This window comes from Cornus florida, unplaced genomic scaffold (assembly GCF_030987335.1).
Source record: "Cornus florida cultivar Cherokee Brave unplaced genomic scaffold, ASM3098733v1 CherokeeBrave_3.0.0_Hap2_Chr08, whole genome shotgun sequence".
NCBI classification, from domain to species: Eukaryota; Viridiplantae; Streptophyta; class Magnoliopsida; order Cornales; family Cornaceae; genus Cornus; species Cornus florida.
The window spans coordinates 93710902-93727217 of record NW_026775578.1 but is presented as its reverse complement, the minus strand read 5'-3'; the positions used below and the strand labels follow the sequence as shown (position 1 = coordinate 93727217).

Below are 16316 nucleotides of genomic sequence, written 5' to 3'. Positions count from 1 at the left end.
CCCACAATCTCCCCCTTTTGCCTTTTAATGACAAAACCCTAACATTTTCCCCCTTTTTGACATTGAAAGTGAAAAGGGTCAAGGGACCAACAATGAACACTTGTGTCAACTAGCTTCTTGAGTATAACCTTTTAGCAGAGATTACAAGGTGAGAACACCATTATAAATGTCTAATTCAGTTTCCATTAAATTTTTTTAAGAGCATAGCATTATCGTATACACTTGGAGTCAAGGTAAACATCAATTAGAGTGCAATATCAGAGCTAATTTCAGTACTAAATAGTCTGAAATTAAGATTTTAACTCAAGAAGATACTTTGTCAAGGTGAAACAACTTCCAAATGGGCTTAAACTTGATCTTCACAGTTTTCAACTGTCACATTATACTTGTTCATTAAATAATATCAAGGAGAAGGCAAAGTAAAGTAAGGACACGTTATAAAGTAGCTCACAACAGACTTCAGTCAAAGGTTTTCTGAAAAACTATTCGAGGGTAAATTTGGAATTTTACACCATTGTAGACCTTGGACAAAAACTCTCCCAAGCATATGTATGATGAATATTCAGGAACATGAAGTTATTCAGGGGACACCCTCAAGAGAATAATGGTGAATGCTCAAAAACAGTGCTTAAAAAACCTTTTCACATATTGTATTTTGCTGCACTATAGATATCACTGAACTGAGGGATAAAGATGGAATTTCATGATGACCCTTCATGAACATGGTTCATATAACACTGATTTATCACAGGGCACATTATCAGATGAAGTGAAGGCATAGAATAAAGTAAGTGATCTCTTTAATTTCAGCCCAATCTCACTTCTGCTGAAAGTTCTAAGTGTTTGGATTCAAGACTGAAATAAGTTGTACTCACTTTCCATGATATTTATTACTCATTGTAGCTTTCAATCAGTGATACAATGATGCTCAATCATTTAAAGAAAATAGAGTAATATGATTATAAGAGAATAATTCCAATTCTCATAACCACCAGTTAAAAATGCAGACAATCAGGTTTTAAGAAAATGAGAGTACCTTCAAATTGAACTAGGTCAATTTAATATTTGTTGTGGATGAAAAATGATGAATTGAACTTGAAATGACAATGTAGGAGCTTCAGAACATACTTCAATGGAATTTAACCCTTTATAGCAAGCATCAGGCTCAGCAATCCACAGCAAGAGATATCTAAAGAACATGAAGAGATTTGTCTTTAAGAGGGGGTGGCCTTGTAGAGACTTGAAGCTAAAAACCAAAGATAAAATAATGATCATACGAGGCCTTGTCTCTGAGAGGAGGTCATCTTAAGGAGCTTTGAAGTTGGCAATTATGAATGATAGAGTAATGATCCTGAAAGACATTGTCTCTAAAAATACTATCAGTTTTGAAAAACTTTTGAAGACTAAGCTATAAGAATCTTTTAATAGTTTTAAACTTGAGGTCCAAAGCTTCCTTGAGCACGAATCCTCAGATTTTGACATACTTGAGCTTTCTTCAACAATGTATTGATTTTGAGCTTCTATCTTCTTCTTTAAACAATTTCCATCCCACATTCTATTAACACTGAAATTACAGATCCTGGGAGATGTAGAGACAAACATACTCATTGAGAGTAGTCTCAAGGATGACTACAATATTTTGATCTTAATGAAGGGTTTCTTGTCTTTGCATTTCAGAAACCAAAAATTGCTTAACTTCTTCATAACATAACCTTTTTATAACTCCAATGATCTTTCAAGTGGGATAAAAGATATCAAAGGCACTGAAGAGCATTCATTTTCAATCTTCCTCTTTTTCAAGATACCGATTAATCTAAGCTTTATTATGTTGAACACCATAAGTGAAAAAGAAATAAGAACTGAAAGTTCAGACTTGAGCACTTTAATACAAACATCTTCATCCACCTCATTCCTTTGAACAAACCCTTTGGTACACTGAGTATCCATCATATTTCTTGTAAAATTGATTATTTCTAGATCTACAAGGATGCGAGTAGATTCATAAACAGTCTCAAGAGTATCCCACACATCCTTGGATGACTTACAAACCTTGACAATAATGAAATCCTATTGGTTAAGACCACAAGTCAACACTTGTCTTGCTCTAAGATCATTGCTGAAGAAATCTTCTGTACGTTCAACCATTACATCATTGATTGCTGCATTCCATACATCATAAGAGAGAGACATCAAGTAAGCCTCCATTCCAAATTTCCAATGTCCATAGTTTGAACTGTCTAAGACTGGAGCAATATTTGGATCAACCTGATGAGCGCTGAAAAGTGCGCATTTAAACCCCTTAAGCTCAAGTATTCTAGAACCTTTATCTATCTTATTTTCCCATTTTAAACTAATTTCATATTATTGCCCTTTTCAGGTACTTATCCCAAAAATAAGTTAATTCAGCCAAATAAGAGCAATTAAGAAGCAATCTTAAGTTGAATGGAAGAAAGGAGCAAAGTGGAAGCAAAGTGTGGAAAAACAGCATCTTCGAACGATCTCACTAATCTTCAATCGATCTGGAGGTAATCGATCTAGACATTTCACGATGGATCCAAGCCTTTGTCCTTATCCAAAAGAATCCACCATCTTCAATTGATCCAACTTTCCTCAGATCGATTGAAATTGTTTGATCTTATCCTCACCTACCACCCCGCCTACCACTTTTGTCTTTTTCCCAAAATATCTCAAAATATCTCAGAGATTTGTCTTTATTCAAAAAGGCGCCGCCAAGGATGATCGATCTCTGCAGCATTCGATGGATCTCACCTAAGTTCGATCGATCTCACCACAGTTCGATCGATCGAACCTCCTCAAGTCCAAAATAAAATAGAGTCCAGCTCATTAAAAGATGGCTCATGGTGCAATCATTGCAAGGGCCCTAGTGCACGAGTCCAGCCCATTGGGTGTAGCACTTGAGCTACCTATATAAGGATTTGGAACCATTTTAAGAGCAACATTCATAGAAGATTCATCATAACTTACACATCTCATATCATCTATCTTGGAGAAGAGGCTAAAGACTATAGAGCTTTACACATTTTGGGAGTTCTTCCATTCTTCAAGGGTTTCTATCAAGAAGGAGGTCATTCCTACCATGGAGATAGCCCTTGAGGGTTGGATGATAACTTCAATAAGTGGCTAAACATCTACTTGGGGCTAGAGTAGCCCCTAAGTTTGCTTCTTAGACCTAGTGCTTTGTATATTTTTAGGGATTTACTTGTAATAAATGTTTTGATCTTGGATTTATTTATATATATATATATATCTTATGGTTTCTACTTGATGTATATAGATTAATGCTTTCAATTGATTATCTATTTCTAATCATATGTCTATGTATGCTAGAATGGATGATTCATGTGCTTTTCTCTAGATTTAATGCAATTTATGCATGTCTATGTGTATGGATGAAGTTAATCTAGTGATGATCAAAACATAGTGCTTAATTAAATACTCTTGTAATTTATTTGATGATTCACACCTGTTTCTTGATGGATTGTGCCACACCTTTAGCTTACTTAGTTTAATTTCCATGTCTTTAGTGTAGATGTAGTGTAGTTGCTTTATATTCATAGATAGGTGGACAATCTATTCTTGTTCCTTGGTGTTCCATACTTATGAATGCAAAGGGTGTATGTTTCTAGATAGTTGTGTGTGCATAAATTATAGTTTGATTGAATGGATTTTGGTCCCATTTAATAGGTTGTGCTTTCCATTTGAATTGGCTAGATAATCTATACTTATTTGCCATCCATGCCTAGTTTCAATTAATGTCACACACACACACAAGTTACAATTCAATTTCCCTATTGATATACAATTGCTAGTATCTAGTGAAGTCAAGCTTAGTGGTGAGCTCTAGTACACCAAGTCCTCTCCTCTATATCTTTTTCCCTATCTTCTAAAATTATTGTATTTTGCTTGCTTTAATTTCAATTGCAATGTAGTTTAATTAACCAAATAAACCTCATTTTGATCACTCGACCTACTAACCCTGCCTTGTTTCCATTCCAAACACGCCCACAATCCCTTATGACAATCCTTACTCACCCTAGCTATATTTTTAGTTAGAGGTAGTAGTGGCTTTTATAAATTTAAAACTTGGCCACATTGCACATTCATATTCTTAGCACATTTTTAGACGTTGGTCTGGCGACATACCAAGTTTTTGGCGCCGTTGCCGGGGATTGAATTGGCAACGCCGTGTTTTGGAAACAATTAAGAATTAGTACTTTTTTATCGTGTTTTTATTTTATTCTATCTTTAGTTACTTATTGTGTTTGTTCTTATTTGGCTTGCTGCATTGAGCAAGAGAAATCAAGAAAAGGAGAATTGGAAAACAAGGAGCTAAGCTAAGCATAAAAAGGGCTAAAATCTAAAAATTGCAAAGCATAGCAAGACTTGAAAAAATAAAAAATATATTGAAGTTGCTTAAGGACCCTTTGTGAGATCTTTCTAACTCAATCTCTAGTTAAATCGTCAACCCGCATGGTGGCAAGTTCTTAAATTCTTAGATAAATCGTGAGCCCGCGTGAAGGCAATTTACTTTTCTTTGCATATTGTTCAAGCATGGGAGTATGGGATCATTGTATGTGGAGATTTATTGATTGATTTGTTATGGGGGCGAAGTGATTGTTATTTGATTGATTGTTATTTGTTTTGCTAGTGCATGCATGGTCGTAGGTCATTAAATCCTACTCTTGTCCCTCCTAATTTGCATCTTGAATCGGTTATTCATAATCCTAGGGGAAGAGGTAGTTCTAGTCATTCCATTTCATCAATGGAAGGCATCAACAATGACCATGTGGAGGACCTTGGTCACATAGACCAACAAGGCATCCTCCACCCTAATGTGCATCATAAAAATATTCAAGCACCATTGGGCATGCCAAGACCATTCTTTCATCCACAGCAATAAGGCCAAGTTCTATTGGGAATGCCTCGGCCAATTTGTGTTCCACAACCTCCCATTATGCAAGGCAACCAAGGTGTTCGTGTAGCACCGCCGGTTGTGAATCCTCCCATTATTTTGCGTGATCATTATGTGCCTAATGAATATAATGCACCCACTTGCATTCAATTGCCTCTATTTAGAGCACATCGCTATAAGATTAAACTATAAACTATTTAAATGCTTCCCAACTATCATGGACTTCCAAATGAAGAACCTTATAAGCATTTGGATGAGTTTCTTGAAGTGTGTTCCACCGTGAAATACGCGAACATGCTAGAAGAAGTTTAAAGACTCAAACTCTTTCCTTTTACCCTTAAAAACAAGGCAAAATATTGGTTCAACAATCTTAAGCCTTTTTCGATAACTTCTTGGGCAGAAATGCAACAAGAGTTCTTGAAAAAGTACTATCCGGTATCAAAGACCAATGCCATGAGAACTTCCATTAGTGAATTTTCTCAAGGGGATGGGGAATGTTTCATGAGGCATGGGAAAGGTTTAATGACTTGCTTAGGAAGTGCCCACATCATGACATACCTAAATAGCAATTAGTTCAATATTTCTTTGAAAGTTTACCGGATAATCACAAGGGTATGGTTAATGCATCTATGGGTGGTTCTTATCTTGACAAGCATGAAAATGATGTGTGTCAATTGTATGAAAGCATGAGTGAGAATTCAATGCATAGATCTTTATCTTCTAAAAATGGTAGAAATCTAGGTGGAAGGAAGAATGTTGGCTTATATCAAGTTGACAATTCCAATGATATAGCCGCCGAGATGAAATCTTTGTCTCAAAGGTTTGATTAATTCTTGATCAACCAAAATTCGGTGAATCAAGTATCTTCCTCCCCTAATCATGTTCATCATCATACATCTAATGAGTCTTGCATGACTTGTTCAAGTGTCTTGCATTCTACTTCCAATTGTTCCCATGGACATGCACAAAATGAGAACCATGAACAAGCAAATGTTGTTTTTGTCAACCAAAGGAATAATCCCTATGGCTCACACTATAATCCAGGGTGGAGGAACCATCCAAACTTCTCTTGGAAAAGCCAAGGGGAAGGCTCAAACCCTCCCCAAGGTGGTTTTCAAGGAAAGTATGTTCCACCGCCGATGCAAGGCCAAGGATCCCAAGGTTTTAGATCATCATTTCAATCGCATGAAATTCAATTCTCTAATTCTCATTTTCCTAACCAATCATCGTATTCTCAAGGAAACTCTACGAGTCCCGCTTTTGAAGAGAAACTATTGACCGCTCTAGGCACTCTAGAGGCGAACACTCAATTGCTTCATTCTCATTCTCAATCTATTGCTAAGCTAGAAACCCAAGTCGAGCAAATAGCTAGTACTTTAAATGTTAGAGAGAAGGGGAAGATGCCTTTGAATGCACTACCAAAGCAATAATATGTTGTGGAGACTCATTCCTCATCGGAAGGTTACACAATTAAGCATGTCAATGCGGTGACAACTTTCAAAAGTGGGAGAATTTTTGACAAACAAGTAGGTATGTCCAATGAAGAGAGTGAACTGGTGCAACCAAAAGTTGACACTCGTCTCGTTTCACATTTTATTCCTCCTTCATTGCATATGCATGATCATCTTGCTAAGAAAGTTGTGAAAAATGATTTGAAAGATGAATTGAACAATGATTTGAAAACTTCTTGTGTTAAAGATTCTTCAAAGAAAGATTTTGAAAAAGTTTTTGAGCCTAAGGCTCCATTTCCGAATGCCTTGAAATGATCCATTTCTATTGATAAGCAAAAGACCAAGACCAATGAAATCATTGAAATGTTTAGGCAAGTGAAGATTAATCTTCCACTTTTGGATGCAATCAAACAAATTCCAGCTTATGCCAAGTTCTTAAAAGATCTTTGCACCCAAAAGAGGAAGAACAAAAGCCAAGCACCAAAGCGGGTAGTCTTAACTGAGCAAGTAAGCTCCATTTTACAGCACAACACTTACCAAAGTTTAAAGACCCCGGTTCACCTACTACTTCTTGCATTATTGGTGACCATGTCATTAATCAGGCTCTTTTAGATTTAGGAGCTAGTGTTAACCTTTTTCCATATTTGGTGTATGTTAAATTGGGCTTATGAGACTTGAAACCAATGTCGGTAGTTTTACAACTTGCCAACCGATCCATCAAAAAGCCCCAGGGTATTATTGAGGATGTTTTGATTAATATTGATAAGTTCTTTTTCCCCGGTCGATTTCGTTGTCATAGACACGAAACTGGTTCCGAATCCCAAAAGTCAAATTCCCGTTATCCTTGGCTATCCTTTCTTGGCAACTGCAAATGCCAACATCAATTGTAGGATGGTGATAATGAAAATCTCATTTGGGCATACGAAAGTGAAGTTGAACATCTTTAATCCAACCTCGAATTCAATAGACAAGTATGAAGAAGTGTGTGTTGTGGAAAAATGCATTGCCAATGAACTTGATGAAGTTGAGTCTTTACTTGATATTGAACATTCCCATGGTTTGCTTACCAAAAAGAATTCAAAGAATGTTATTTTAAAACCAAGTGTTCCAAGGGCATGAAAGCCCAAGAGTTGCATAGACCAAGGATCGTTAATTCCTTTTGAATCAAATCCAACAAGTTCTCTAGAGAACCATTTGTTGGTTGGGGTTCAAAGTGATTTTCACCCCGTCAAGGAGGGGATGCATAACAAGATATTTGATCTAGGCTAAAAGAGCCCAATGCCTTACTAGAGACATTAAAGACTAGTGCTTCATAGGGTTTACAACCTTATTCCTCCTCCATTTCTATTTTACCTTTCATTTCTTGCGAAGTCTAGATATATTTTGGGTTCATACAAATGACTAGGAACTGTGTTTGAGGTTACATGCACTTTCAATTTCAAATTAGGCATTTTGTGCCTGTTCGATTGATCTCAAAAGAGGTTCGATCGATCGAACATCCATTCCTGCATCTAATCATCTCCCTGTTCCATCGAGCGAGAATTCCCTGCATATTTCAACTCTCTGTGTATCGTGCGAGCTTCAGTTCAGATCGATCTGAGCGTTCCAAGATCAATAGAGATTTTCCTCAAATCAATCTTCATTCTATACTTAGAAATTTTTTTGAAACCTATGAAAAAGGCCTCTCTGTGCATCGTTCGAACTTTTCTGCAGGTTTCCACCTGTTGGATCGATCAAAGTCTCTTTCAGATCGATCTTAGACTAAACAATCTGTGTTCTTTTGTTGACTTTGACTTTGACTTTGACTACCCTTTGAATTTTGAATTTATAAAAAAATATAAAATAAAGGAAATATATATATATATATATATATATATATATTTCCTTTATTTTATTATATTGCATTTTAATTTTAAAAATATTTTCAAAAATTCCAAAAAGATTTTTATTTTATTTGATTTTTACTTTTATTTTTCCAAAAATTCAAAAAATATTTTCTTTTAATTCCATTTTATTTTTCAAAAATCCAAAAACATTTTATTTTCATTTTTATATTCAAAAATCCGAAAATATTTTTAATTTTAATTTTAATTTTCAAAATTTCAAAAATTTCAAAAATAGTGTGTCGTTTTGAAACATAGATCGATCTGTGTTCCTTCAAGATCGATCTATGTTCGATTGATCTGAAATCTTTCCAGATCGATCGAAAATATCGAAGATCATTTTTAAAAATAGAAGTTAAGAGTCATTTTGATCGATTTGACCATCGATCTCAAACCCTAGCTCTTTCCCGCCGCTGTTTACCTTCTTCCCAACCTCCGGCGTGTCTCCGGTGAGCTTCCAGAGGTTCGAAACTTCTCTTCTTCACTTCAGATCTCATTTTTCTCTTGTTCTCCACTTCTCTCACCCGATTTTGTAAGTTTTGCACTTTTTTTTGTTGAATCGAAGTTTCATCTCTATATTTAGAACTTGCCATGATAGATCTGAGATTCCATATTTGATTTCTTGCCATATATGAAGTTTCCAAGCATGTATATATCTGTGTATATATATGTATATATATTTTTATATATTTTGATTCTGAATTCGATTTTGGGGGTCACGTGCCTATTCAAGTGACCATTCTTATGTTGTTGATGTGTAAGAGGGCCCACGAGCTTGCTCGAGTACCCCCTGTATCGTCCACGTCACAGATCTATGACCTTTCATATTTTTACAGAGTACGATCGATCTCAGTAATTCTCAGATCGATCTGAGAAAGATCGATCTCACTCAAGTCCTAATCGATCCAACTTGGATCGACCCCATCTTTTGATGATCGATCGAACATCACAGATTTGCATTTGCACTTCACACACCATCTTTTGTGTTCCATGCTAGTTTTTTGATGCCCAATGCCTATGTTTTCCACATTGGATGCATTCCATACTTGTCTTGTTTAGTATATTTCAGTTATTCATTGTCACTTGTATTATCACTTGCATAGACTCATATCGATTATTCTAAGTTATCTATCTTACTTGACATACATGTTCTATATACTGTGCTTCAATTCTTTATTATATGTACTGACTTATTCTGTAAGTGTTTCTTTTCTGTTTTGCATGCCATAGCTAGGGTAAAGATAGTTGCCCATTGGCAATATGAGCGCCGGGTACGACAGAGAGTAGAGGAGCCCGCAGAGCCTTCTCATACCCAGGATCCAGTTCCAGAACAGGTTGAGTAGGCTGAGCAGCCTAAGCAGTTAGAGGAGTATGAGGAGCCAGCTCCGGCTCAGTCTGCCTGCTCTGCCTTTGCCGCTTCTGCACCTCCATCTTCTTCAGCTAAGGCTGAGCATATACCATATCCTTCTCCACCACCGGCACAGCCTGGCAAGGTCCGAGATAGACCTATTTGGAAGTTCTCACACCTTTCAGTGGCGCATGAGTTAGCCTTTGACATTGTTTTCTTCTCTCGGTTGATTCTGACCAGGTCAGCTTTTAATAATATTGACCGCCGTGGCATTTCAGCCATTTTGACGCCAGTGACCTACCCAGTTTACCCGCGGCTTGTTCGGATGGTCTTCCAGAATCTCCAGCCGGCCTCGAGTAACCTATCGGAGCTACAGACTACTATTGATGGCCATCTCATCCATATCATAGTTGAGTCTATGGCCACTTCTTCCCGATGTCCACATATCTACCTTCCTGAGCTCGATTACCCCATTCTGAGTAGGCCTTCTGATGCAGACATGGCCATTGCTTTGACTAGCCATTACGCACATGGGGAGACTTTTGCCACCAGGACTTATTTGCCTAATAATTTTTGGTTCTTTGATTCGGTGTTATTCCGAAATGTGTTTATGGCTGGCCATAAGATCTAGTGGCGTTCAGACATTCTTATAGCCCTTTATGCATTTTATACTGGGCATTGGTTTTCTATTCCTGCACTCTACTGGAGTGTAATGATAAAGCTCTATACAGATTATATCAGCAAGGCCAAGCCCAAGTGGGCCAAGTACCTCCCCTTTATTCATCTTATTACATAGATTCTCAAAAACCAGCGCTATCCCTTTCACCCAAATGAGCATCCTGAGTTAGGGGCTTGCCACTATGGAAAGAAGGATTGGAATATAAGCTATAATACTCTTATTAAGAGTCTGGAGTAGGACACCCTCTTGGCAGCAGAGGAGGCAGAGGAGGCCGAGTTAGCAGAGATGGCAGCAGCAGATGCTCCAGCAGACCCACAGGCGGCTACGGATGCACATATGGATATAGACTTAGAGCAGGAGCCTCCAGCAGAGGAGCTACCACATCACTCTCTAGCAGGGTTGCCACTTCATTTTTAGGAGCAGAGTCAGGATATACCTTAGTTTCATGATCCAGTCATACCTTATCATTCTCAATCGAACACTAATTTGTTCATTCTCATTCTCAATACATATCAAAATATCAAAGCTTGAGAACACTAATTTGTTGCATTCTCATTCTCAATCGATATCAAAGCTTGAGTCTTAAATCGGGATGATAGCTAATGTATTGAATGCGAGAGAAATTGGTAAATTGTCGAGCTAACCCGGAAGGATTGGTCACGTAAGTTGAATGATGCTTTGTGGGCTTACCAGATGGCATATAAGACTCCCATTGGCATGTCTCCTTATAGACTTGTTTAAGGAAAGCCTTGCCATCTTCTGGTTGAACTGGAACACAAAGTTATATGGGCAATTAAAAAGCTCAATCTTGACCTTGACAAAGCCGGAGAGAACCGATTACTCCAATTGAATAAGTTAGAAGAGTTAAGGCACAATGCTTATGACAATGCCAAACTCTATAAAGAAAGGACCAAAGCTTTTCATGACAAACACATTAGAAAGAAATCTTTCGAGCCGGGTCAAAAAGCTTGGCTTTTCAACTTTAGGTTAAAACTCTTTCCCGGGAAGTTGCAAACCAAATGGGAAGGTCCATATGAGATCATCTCCGTTGCACCGCATGGGGCAGTTGAAATTCAAAGTTTAAAAAATGGTAACACTTTCAAGGTGAATGGGTAAAGGTTGAAACCCTATACTCTTTCTCAGGAGGTTCGATCGATCGAACATTCATCCCTGCATCCAATCATTGCTCTGTTCCATCGATCTGAAATTTCCTATATAAATCAGCTCTCTGTGTATCAATCGAATTTCATCCTAGATCGATCTAAGTCATTCAAGATCGATCAAACTTTCTCTTTGATCGATCTCAGTTCCATACTAAGAAAATTTTTCAATCCCTGCATATTTCACCTTTCTGTGCGTCGTGCGAACTTCTCTACAAGATTTCATTATTTTGATTGATCGAACATTAGATCGATCTAAGTTCGATCAATCTGAAGCTTTCTAATATATATATATATATATATATATATATATATATATATATATATATATTCAAATCTTTTGAAGCAGCATTCCGTCTAGCTAGAGACGTTAAACTTAGCAATCATTGTTCATATTTTCTTACATATTATTTAATCTTGTTCATTCAAAAAAATTAAAAAATAAAAATTAAATATTTCACCATCGTACCTTTATGTGTAGTCATGCTACTTTCATATTTTCTATTGGGCTTGATATAATATTTCTCTTTCATCTTGTGTTATATTGCTTTAGAATGCATGATTCAATTATTCTTATCCTATTTGACATTTGATGTGAGTTTGCTAGTTTGGTTATTCAAGTAGGTTGTTAATTACAAGTTTGGGGGAGACGTCTTTCGACTTGGATCATTGCCGGACTTCATGTCTTTGCCACCACGGTATACTCTTTCGATCTTTTCCATTGTTCTCATTACACATTGAGGACAATGTACGGTTTAAGTTTGGGACTAAGATGTCTTTGTTGCATTCTACTTAAGCTGAACTTTAAATACATGATTGAGATTGGAGATCCATTTTAGCAATGATTTTGATCTTTTGAGGACTATATTGCTTAAAATTTAAAAATTGCTTGACTTGAGAGTCCAATACTCCTTGTATGCCTTGTGGATGCCATTTAGGAGTAAATTTTTCGAAAGATTGATATATTGCTTGCACTTGTGGTCCACATCATCCTGATTTTGTGATTATTTTGAGATTCACTCTAGAATTCTACACTAGCACAAGTGCACAATAGCATTCATTTGTGGGTACATGCTTTGTTGATTATTGAATTGGTTATATCCCAATTAGGCTAGTAGTGCATTGAAAACTTTCATTCATAATAAAGGTAGATAACAAACCCTTTTCATTGAGTAGTCGGGATTCTAGCCTCATCAAGCACTGAATTTCTCGCGCCGAAAGGTCGAGGGCCCAAACTCTAGGTTAATAGTTGAACTTGCTTTAAAAAAATAATAATAATAAATAAATAAATAAATAAAAAGTTGCAAAAGCAATAAAAAAAGTGAGGACTTCTCCCAAAAGGTGAGAAGTGGGAAATGATTAACTAGAGGTTGTTTTGATTTGTAGCCTAATTGATTTGAGCTTGTAAGTACTTAGGGGTATTTAAACACCTAATGTCCTAAAGTTGTTCGGTTTGGGAGTAATTGACCTAACGCTCGACCTCATGGATCGCTAAAAAGCTTAATAAATCAACACATTGCACTATGCTTCCATCTTTGATCCATAGGATTAGAAAAAAAATAAAAAATAAAAAAAATTGAGTGAAAAGAATAACCACACCTAGATCAATAAAGCTTTAATAAAAGGTCCACTCTTTGTCTTGATGATCGGTACTAGATTTGTATGCTAGTTTGAGGGTAAGAATGTGATCATTTCTTTAGTTGGCTTAGATAACAACATATTTGATGCCGGTCCACTCAAAAAGGATTCTAGAGTTGTTTTGATTTGAATGATCATTTTCTTGATGTGGATGACCATACTTGCTTGCTTGATGTTGAAATTTTGGGAGATTGCTTGGAAAGGGTTGAAAAATTGCATACTTGAGGTAGTTTTCTCCCAATGCTTGTTTGCAATATCGGTGTCTCTTTTATGAGAATGAGTTTAATGTTTGTGGGTATCATTTCTGGAAACCCTCACGTGACTTCACACGTCCACTAAGGGTAACCTAGGGGTTTAAAAGGCTTGTTACATACCCTAAATGTAATCGTGTTCCCTACGAAAGTGGCTTTATCCATTTATTACTTTCTAGTTCATAGTTGTATAGTTGTTCATTTCATTCCTTTACGTTGTAGTTCATTGCTAGGGACTAGCAATATTTAAGTTTGGGGGTGTGATGAGCGCTGAAAAGTGCGCATTTAAACCCCTTAAGCTTAGTTATTCTAGGACCTTTATCTATCTTACTTTCCTGTTTTAGACAAATTTCGTGTTATTGCCCTTTTTAGGTGCTTATCCCCAAAATAAGCTAATTCAGCTTAAAAGAAGCTAACTCAAGCTAGATGGAAGAAATGAGCAAATTAGAAGCAGATTGAAGCAAAGTATGGAATTCAGCATGTCCGATCGATCACAAAAATACTTCAATCGATCAAAAGTTCATCGATCTAGACATTTCAAGATGGATCCAAGCTCTTTTATCCTTATCCAAAGATCCCACAAAGTTCGATCTATCCAACAATTCTTAGATCGATCGAAAAGATTCCATTTTATCCTGTTGTACCACCCTACCTACCACTTTTGTCTCATTCCCCAAAATATCTCAGATCTGTCCTTATCCAAAAAGGCACCGCCATTGGAGGATCGATCCAGCCAAAGTTTGATAGATCTCAGCAATGTTCGATCGATCTCACCGCAGTTCGATCGATCGAACTTCCTCAAGCCCGAAAAAAAAGACAAAATCCAGCTTATTAAAGGTTGGCTCATAGTGCAATCATTGGAGGAATATTCATGTGCGAGCCTAGACCATTGGGTATGACATTTTAACCTACCTATATAAGGAATATGAGCCACTTTTACACATATGCTTAGATATACTTTTGGGTAGATAGTTTTTAAAGACAATTCTTAGAGAGGAAGAAAAGAGAAGAGGAGGCTAAAGACATTCTTGAGAGGTTTTCCATCTACTTCAAGAAGAGGAGCATTTCTATTATGGAGATAGCCCTTGAGGGTTAGAGGACACCATCCATGAGTGACTAGACATTCTCTTGGGGCTAGAGTTAGCCCTAAGCATCCTTTGTTTATCTTGATTCATGTATTTTTGAGGGGATTTGTGTTGTAATACATGTTTTGACATATTTATATACATAGATCTTGTTTATTTAATGATTTGTGTGGTTTAATTCCTCCAAGTGACCATTTCATTCTATCCATATGTCTATGTATGCTAGAATAGATGTTCATGTGTTTATCTCTATTTCTTGTGTTGTTGATGCATGTCTATGTGTATTAATGCTATAAATCTAGAGATTGTCAAGACATAGTGCTTAATAGAATGCTCTTGTGGTTTATTTGATGGTTCATACTCATTACTTGATGGATTGTACCTTTCTCTTGGTTTAATTAGTTTAATTTTCATGCCATTAGCTTAGATGTAGTGTAGTTACCTTAGTTATTAAATGGGAGGACAATCCATGCTTGCTGTTTGATGTTCCATACTTATGAATGCAAGTAGTATATTTCTTTAATTTTGTGATGTGTTTGGATTGTGAGCTTAAAGAAGGATTAATGGCTTCCTTTAATATATTGTGCTATTCATTGTGTTGTCTAGACATTATACACTTAATTGGTCATCCATGCTTTTTGAAACAACCACACACACTCACTACTTGCTTGATATTGATCTTGTTTAGTTTTAATTATAGTTTAATAAACCAAACAACCTACCTTTGATCACTCGACCTACTAACCCTAAGCCTTGTTTCCACTACTAGTGCACCCTCAATCCCTTGGGACGATCCCTACTCACCCTTGCTATATTTTTAGTTAGTGGTAGTAGTGGCATTTATAAATGTAAAACTTGGCCACACTATTTTGCACAAATTTGGTTGCACACCGCGACGGGCACACGAAGTTTTTGGCGCCGTTGCCGGGGAAATTAGTGTTCATTTCAGGAATGAGTATTAAATTAGTGTTCATTTCCAAATTTGGTTGTTTATAATTTAGTCCTATAGCATTTTCAAATTTGATTTCTATTTTGAAGATTGTGGGCCAAGATGCTTGTTTATTCATGTGTTGTTGTTGTGTTGTGGGTCCCACAAACTTGTTTGGGTGCACCTATGTCATTAAAGTCGCAGATCTGTGACGGTTTGCATCAGTTGCAGAATTCGATCGATCTCGGTATTTCTCAGATCGATCGAAAATGCATCGATATCAGTCAATCCAACTCAATTCCAGATCGATCTAACTTTCATCGATCTCACATTTTTGTGATCAATCGAACTTCGCAGATTTGCATATACACTTCACATATTATCTTTTGTGATTCCATGCTATCTCATACATGCCCAATTCCTGTGTTTTCCACATTGGATGCATTCCATACATATACTGTCTAAGCATAAGTCACTTAATGTCACTTATTTCTTATGACTTTCATAGATTCATGTCCTTTATTTTGTTTTATCTATCTTATTTGACATACATGTTTCTATATGCTATGCCTTATTTCCTTATTTAGCTACTGACTTGTTCTGCAAGTTTTCCTTTTATTTTGCAGCCATGGCTAGTGTCAAGACTGTTGCCCGTGGACATTATCATCGCAGAGTCAGGCGGAGATTAGACGACCAGGCAGGCCCATCTCACGTCCAGGACCCCATTCCCAAGCCAGAGCCAGAGTAGATACAGGACCAGTCAGAGGCAGATACAGCTCAGTCCCCATCCACTTACTCTAGACTACAGTCTTCAGCTGCCGCATCATCTTCTTCAGCTGAGGCTGAGCATGTACCATCTCCTTCACCACCACCGGTACAGCCAGACCCGGTCCCCGAGAGACCTGACAGGAGATACTCATGCCTTCAGGTGGCGCATGAGTTAGTGTTCGAAATTTCTTT

General features: G+C 37.0%; 1 pseudogene; it reads right to left on the bottom strand.

Moving 5' to 3' along the window:
• Window positions 1-5391: 5391 nt before the first annotated feature.
• LOC132272092 (small nucleolar RNA R71) lies at window positions 5392-5489 on the bottom strand (annotated as a pseudogene).
• Window positions 5490-16316: the final 10827 nt, after the last annotated feature.